At 40.3% G+C, this 7,425-nt stretch overlaps 1 protein-coding gene across 6 annotated transcripts in view; it reads left to right on the top strand.

The window, feature by feature from the left end:
• LOC147029185 (uncharacterized) overlaps positions 1–7,425 on the top strand; it is a 51,924-nt gene that overhangs the window by 25,874 nt on the left and 18,625 nt on the right. The gene's annotated exons all lie outside the window — the stretch shown is intronic.

The following is a 7,425-nucleotide window of genomic DNA, read 5'->3' as shown; positions in this document are numbered from 1 at the left end:
AAATGTGCATGTTGGAAACTAAAAAGGTTTTCGCACTCTGCAGGAATTTTTCTCATAAATAAATGAGTTATTGTCTAAAATGTAAAAAGAAAAATAATACTAAAAATATCTCGTATTTTAAAAGTAAAAATAACAGGGTTTTTCAAAAAGGGATATGTTCGGTGTGTGGCTCCAAAAAGACTACATTTATCTCCAAACACAAACACAGGAGATACACAAAAGTTTTTATCAGGAAGTAAATTTATAACGACTGGAATACCAGGGGAATTACATCTACCAGGGTATTCTTTCTGTGGTCCAGGCACAAACTTGCATAAAATATAAGATGAGGCAGACAATCCTAAACCATGGAGTAAACCCATCAATAGGGTTGAAGAAGTGTGCTTGAGGCACGATATTGATCATGGGAATACCACAACGTTGGAAGAAAAGCATGAAGCCGATAGAGAAATGTTGTATAATTTGTCTCTGATACAAAATCCAACCTTGAGAGAAAAAGTTGATAGGTTCATCATGAAGAAGATGATCAGTGCTAAATTGAAACTTGGGCTTGGAAATTCAAAAAACATATAGGCTCTAATGATGTCATTAAGACTGAAGAACAATTAGCTGATGAATTACATAAACCAATATTCACAAAGTTTCAGAGAAGGAAGGTTTATTCCAAGGAAGTTGATTATATCTGGACTGCTGATTTGATTGAACTCAATAATGATAAGGGGTACAAGTATGCTTTAACCGTTATTGATTTGATAGAGTAGATATGCGTGGGTTGTCCCTTTAAAAAACAAAACAGGTAATACTCTTATGTTAGCCTTTCAACAGATATTGAAGAAAAGTAAGAGAAAACCTTAAAAATTGTTGACTGATGAGGGTACAGAGTTCCACAACAAGACACTTATGAATTTCTTTAAAATAACAGCATTACATTATACAGTACCTTTAATGAAGGAAAAACGTTGTTGAGCGCTTCACTCGCACTTCAAAAGAGAGACTTCAGAAAAAATTCACTCAACTCGGTTTTCAACAATGGTCATCTTTTATTCAGGATATTGTACATAAGTATAATGATATGATTCACACCTCAACGAATACCAAACCATCAGAAACGTTTACAAAATTAGGATATGAAAAAGAGATTAATGTCAGAAAGCCTAAGTTCAAAGTTGGTGATGTCGTAAGAATATACAGGTGGAAATCTCATTTTGAAAAAGGTTATACTAGACGATGGAGAAATAAGCTTTTAAAAACCGTTGATGTGATAGATACAGTTCCTTGGACTTATAAGGTATATGATTTAAAGGGGGAAGAGATTTTAGGTTCATTTTATTCACAGGAATTACAAAAGACAAAGATAAATTGAAAAATATTTTATTTGACTCTGCCCCTGTTTGACTCTGCCGACACAAACCCCACCCACAGAAGCCCCGCCCACACAAGCCCCGCTCACACAAGCCCCACCCACACAAGCTCCACACACACAAACCCCACCCCACACAAGCTCAACCCACAAAAACCACATTCATCATTTTCACATAATTAGTGATTTGTTAATTAGTTCCCCACACACATGTTTAATTAAAAAAAAATTGCTCTACCCATCCACACAAGCTCCACCTACACATCCACCTATCCACAAGCCCCACTCAAACCAGCCCCACCCATCCACACAAGCTCCACCCACACAAGCTCCTCCCACACAAGCCCCACCCAAACAAGCCCCACCCACACAAACCCTGCCCACCCACACAAGCCCCACCCACCCACGCAAGCCCCGCCCACCCCCTCATCCCCCCCACCCTTCCCCACACACACGGGAAGGGGAGGGGTGTGGGATGAAGGGGGTGGTGGGTCATTGGGGGAGCGCACCTACCCCCACCCCTCCCTGACATCTCCTTTATTCTTTTCTTGTAATTCAAAATGAGATAATTAAAAGGAAAGCAAATATAATTGATCAAGATTGATAATATTAAATATTCAGGAATAAAAATGAGGAAGTATTCTCCACTGAGAGGAAGTACGATTACGTCATCTTGGAAAATATCCTGGGCTTGAACACAATGGGGCAGATTCCTGTTTTTTAAACAGCTCAGTAATTCTGGAAAATTTCTCAAGCTTCCTGTTTTCAGCTGCACTCAGCTTACAGAATGTGTGGAAAGTATTTTAGAACATATCAGACTCTCTATATAATTTTAATGTACATGAGTAAAACCAAAATATAAATTTAATTACAAACAAGTCTGGAGACAGCAATGGTTCACGAGCGGTATTTGACGATGTAGATTGTTTCAGAAGTCAAGGATGAGACAATGTGATAATTTTTGACCAAGTTATAAAAATGATCAACATAATGTGGTACAAGTGAGAGGTTATTCGCTGCAAAATGTCGAAAACCCGGTTTCGTTCAACAACTTTCAAAATTTTACCTTTGCATAACCTTTAAAGGTCACAAAACAATGTTGTGGACATTAAAATCAGGAAACAGGATACGTGCTGTAGCTTATTGGAGTTAGTTCATCGAAGAAGGTCGAAAACCCGGTTCGATTCCCACAACTTTGAAAATTTGACTTTTGTGAACTTTAAAGGTCAAAGGTCAAGGATTATGACCTTTGGTGCAAAACTTCCTCTGGAACATTCCAGGAACAATATAACGTCATATAGGCTATCTGGCATTTCGCACTCCTCGGATTATCCATACTTTGATGAAATCAGTGTAAAAACAAACTTGAAGGGGGCGCCACGGGCAAGGTGTTCGAGATAGAGCAAAATGGTTTCAAGACTTTAGGTGGGGATTGACCTCAAGATTATGCATAAAAAACATTGTCATCCTAGTTCTCAAAGTTTGGGCGGTTGTATGATTTTTTTATGTCAAAATTCGCAATTTTCTAAGTTCGTGACCTTGTGACCTTGACCTTGGGAGGAAAATGAAAAATCGAGTGCCATTGTGCTAACCAAATTCCGAAACCCCTGCCAGATTCGACAAACCCCTCAGTAGGGTGAATATACTGGTTCTAGCTCACTTTTCCCCATGTAAATGAATGGGGGATTTTCAGCGATTCCCTTTATTTTCCCTAAAAATAAACCCCCTTTTTATCCGTTTTTCCCTGCTGTGCAGGGGGTTGGCTTTTTGTGAGGCAATGTTTTATGGTCGGATGCCCTTCCTGGACGCCTCTTACAACACAGGGATATGGTACACCTATTCTAACCGGGGCATACACCGGGACCAGTATACTGATACTCATTTCGCCGACCTCGGAAGGATGACAGGCTGAGTCAACCCCCTGGTGTTAATTCAGCAGCTGAGCGGGATTCGAACTCGGGACACTGGGATCCCAAGCCGCCACCCTAACCACTAGGCCAACACCAGGCTTTGTATATATATAACCAGGCTATCCCAAGGTATATTTATTTGTCTCCCCTTTTAACCTGGAGGTTGATCAGCTCACTCATTGAACCTATAAAGATTTGTTCATTCTCAAATTCCTTCAACAGTTTAATTTTCTTTGCACAATAATCCCCATCTAAAATATTGACAAACAAAACATTTGAATCTTTATATTTTTTAAGATACCCCTTTTGTGCCATTACGAAATGATAAACTTCTCTTAATGATCTCATCTGACCACCGCCCGAGTTGCAAATCATTTTTGTGTATAAACCACGCCATAAAAAAGTTTTGTTTCAAATGTTTTCAGTTCATGCCGTGAAAATGAGGAAGTGTTTTTTGACACGGTCGTGCTGTGTGGTTTTAGACAGTCATGCTGTGAAAAAATAGGAACTATTCTGTGAGACAAGGTCTCGTGTTTATATTTTATCTCAGAACACGAACTGAAAACATTTGAATCAAAACCATTTTAAGTATGTTTTGTAAATGATTCATACAATCGCCCAGTTATTTTCCAAGCTGTCATTTCCTGTGGCCGCACCCAATGCTTAGGTAATTTCCTCGTCGTTGCCTTATAAGTGATTCACCAGACAAAGTTTCTGCCAGACGGGATTTTCATTTTTACATCTGAGACATGGGCGAACTTTCTTCCGATGAAGACAAAAGCTTACTACAGAGTTGGTAAGTTTGTGTATGGTTTTCTCTTTGAACGATGAAGCAAATGATTATTAATTAAATCATGATAATTCTGATGTATATATTTTTTCCCTGACAGGGCATTGGAAGAAATTGAGTTTACGTATCACGACGTGGTGCATGAAATTAATACTCTTATTGAAGAGATCAATGATTTTAGAAGAGAATTGAAAGACATTTACAATGAGTGGCACGAAGTCTTATCACGTCCTCTGATCTCGAAGGAATTAAACCAATGGTGAGAAACGTGTATGTGTGTGTGTCTGTCTTTCTACCTACCTCTCTCTGCTCTTATTGAAGAGATCAATGATTTATAATGACTGGTCTCTGATCTCGAATGAATTAAACCAATGGTGAGACACGTGTGTGTGTGTGTGTGTGTGTGTGTGTGTGTGTGTGTGTGTGTGTGTGTGTGTGTGTGTGTGTGTGTGTGTGTGTGTGTGTGTGTGTGAGTGTGTGTGTGTGTGTGTCTCTCTGTCTGTCTTTCTACCTACCTCTCTCTGCTCTTATTGAAGAGATCAATGATTTATAATGACTGGTCTCTGATCTCGAATGAATTAAACCAATGGTGAGACACGTGTGTGTGTGTGTGTGTGTGTGTGTGTGTGTGTGTGTGTGTGTGTGTGTGTGTGTGTGTGTGTGTGTGTGTGTGTGTGTGTGTGTGTGTGTGTGTGTGTGTGTGTGTGTGTGTGTGTGTTGCTTTCCCTGTCTGTTTGTATCTCTCTCTGTCTGTCTCTTCATCTATACCCTTGACTTATTATTTTTTTTTTTTTCAGCACTATCACACAACATCAGCTGTTGAAGCAATCTTGTACAACACATGATTTTCTGGAGGTAAATGTTTCTGAATTATTATTAATATCACTCTCTCTTTAGAATGTCGTCTAATGTTGGTTGCATCATTAGTTTGGACGCGGTTTTGTCAGTACACTGGAATTAATTTTATTGACCTTGAAAGGATGACAGGCTCCTGGTGTGTTAATTCAGTGGTCAACGAGGCTGGTGTGTTAATTCAGTGGTCAACGAGGCTTGAACTTAGAACCAACAACAAGCTTACTCATATTACCATGTAATTATCTTTATAAAACCTAATTATTATCCACTTTTTGTTTCAAAACAGAATATGGTGTCTGAGTTTCGAAATCACAAGACATCTGGAGAAGATTGCTGGGAAAGATTATACATTCTCGCAAATGAATATTTAATATTTTCAACATTAATAAATTATATTTGTTTTGTATACAATTACTTGATTCTGAATTACAAGAAGAGGATCAAGACATGAACGAGAGGGAGGGGTTGGGAGGTGGGGGGGTGGGGGAGGGGGGTAGGTGCGCTCCCCCAATGACCCATCACCCCTCATCCCATCCCTCCCCTCCCCATGTGTGTGTGTGGGGAAGGGTGGGGGTGGGATGAGGGAGGTGGTGGGTCAAAGGTGGGGGCGCACAGGGGGGGTGAGGGGGGTGGGGCTTGTGTGGGTGGGGTTTATGTAGGTGGGGCTTGTGTGGGTGGGGCTTGTGTGGGCGGGGCTTCGGAGGGAGGGGTGTGTGTGGGTGGGGTTTGTGTGGGTGGGGTTTGTGTGGGTGGGGCTTGTGTGGGTGGGGCTTGTGTGGGTGGGGCTTGTGTGGGCGGGGCTTGTGTGGGCGGGGCTTGTGTGGGCGGGGCTTCGGTGGGAGGGGTGTGTGTGGGTGGGGCTTGTGTGGGTGGGGCTTGTGTGGGCGGGGCTTATGTGGACAGGGTTTATGTTGGCAGGGTTTATGTGGGCAGGGTTTATGTGGGTGGAGCTTGTGTGGGCAGGGTTTATGTGGGTAGGGTTTATGTGGGCAGGGTTTATGTGGGCAGGGTTTATGTGGGTGCAGCTTGTGTGGGCAGGGTTTATGTGGGCGGAGCTTATGTGGGAGGGGTGAATGTGGATGAGGTTTGTGTGGATCAATGGATGGGTGGAGAGATGGGTGGATGGGTGGATGAGTGGAGCTTGTGTGGATGGGTGGATAATTTTTTAATTAAATAAACATGTGTGTGGGGAACTAATTAACTAATCACTAATTATGTGAATATGATGAATATGGGTGGAGCATGTGTGGGGTTTGTGTGTGTGGAGCTTGTGTGGGGTGGAGTTTTTGTGTGTGTGGGGTTTGTAGGAGCTTGTGTGGGCGGAGTCAAAAAGGGGCGGAGTCAAAAAATTTCAATTTATTGGAGCTTGTGAGGGGTTTGTGTGTGGTGGGGTTTGTGTGGGGTTTGTGTGGGCGGGGCTTGTGTGGGCGGGGTTTGTGTGGGTAGAGTTAAAAAGTGGCGGTGTCAAAAAATTTCAATTTATCTTTGTCTTTTGAAATTCCTGTGAATAAAATGAACCTAAAATCTCTTCCCTTCCAAATCATATATTTTATAAGTCCAAGGAACCGTATCTATTACATCAACAATTTTAAAAAGTTCTTTCGTCCATCGTTCAGTAAAACCTTTTTCAAAATGAGATTTCCACCTATATATTCTTACGATATCACCAACTTTGAACTTAGGTTTTCTGACATTAATCTCTTTTTCATATTTTAATTTTGTAAATGTTTCTGATGGTTTCATATTTGTTGATGTGTGAATCGTGTCATTATACTTATCCACAATATCCTGAATAAAAGATGACCATTGTTGTGAACCGAGTTGTGTGAATTTTTTATATAGTCTCTCTTTTAAGGTACGATTAAAACGTTCAACAACAACTGCCTTCCCTTCATTAAAGGTACTGTATAATGTAATACTGTTATTTTTTAGAAAATTCATAAATGTCTTGTTATAAAACTCTCTACCCTCATCAGTCCACAATTTTTTAGGTTTTCTCTTACTTTTATTAAATATCTGTTGAAAAGCTAACATAAGAGTATTACCTGTTTTGTTTTTTAAAGGGACAACCCATGCATATCTACTCCTCAAATCAATAACGGTTAAAGCATACTTGTACCCCTTATCATTATTGAGTTCAATCAAATCAGCAGACCAGATATAATCTACTTCCTTGGAATAAACTTTCCTTCTCTGAAACTTTGTGAATATTGGTTTATGTAATTCATCAGCTAATTGCTCTTCAGTCTTAATGGCATCATTAGAGCCTATAAGTTTTTTTGAATTTCCAAGCCCAAGTTTCAATTTAGCACTGATCATCTTCTTCACAATGAACCGATCAACTTTTTCTCTCAAGGTTGGATTTTGTATCAGAGACAAATTATACAACATTTCTCTATCGGCTTCATGCTTTTCTTCCAACGTTGTGGTATTCCCATAATCAATATCGTGTCTCATGCACACTTCATCAACTCTATTGATAGGCTGACTCCAGGATTTAGGATTGTCTG

Source organism: Eptatretus burgeri, chromosome 4 (genome assembly GCF_056783735.1).
Source record: "Eptatretus burgeri isolate ZD-2024b chromosome 4, Ebu_testis_v1, whole genome shotgun sequence".
NCBI classification, from domain to species: domain Eukaryota; kingdom Metazoa; phylum Chordata; class Myxini; order Myxiniformes; family Myxinidae; genus Eptatretus; species Eptatretus burgeri.
The sequence above is the reverse complement of the archived record's forward strand: the minus strand, read 5'-3'. Positions and strand labels throughout refer to the sequence as shown.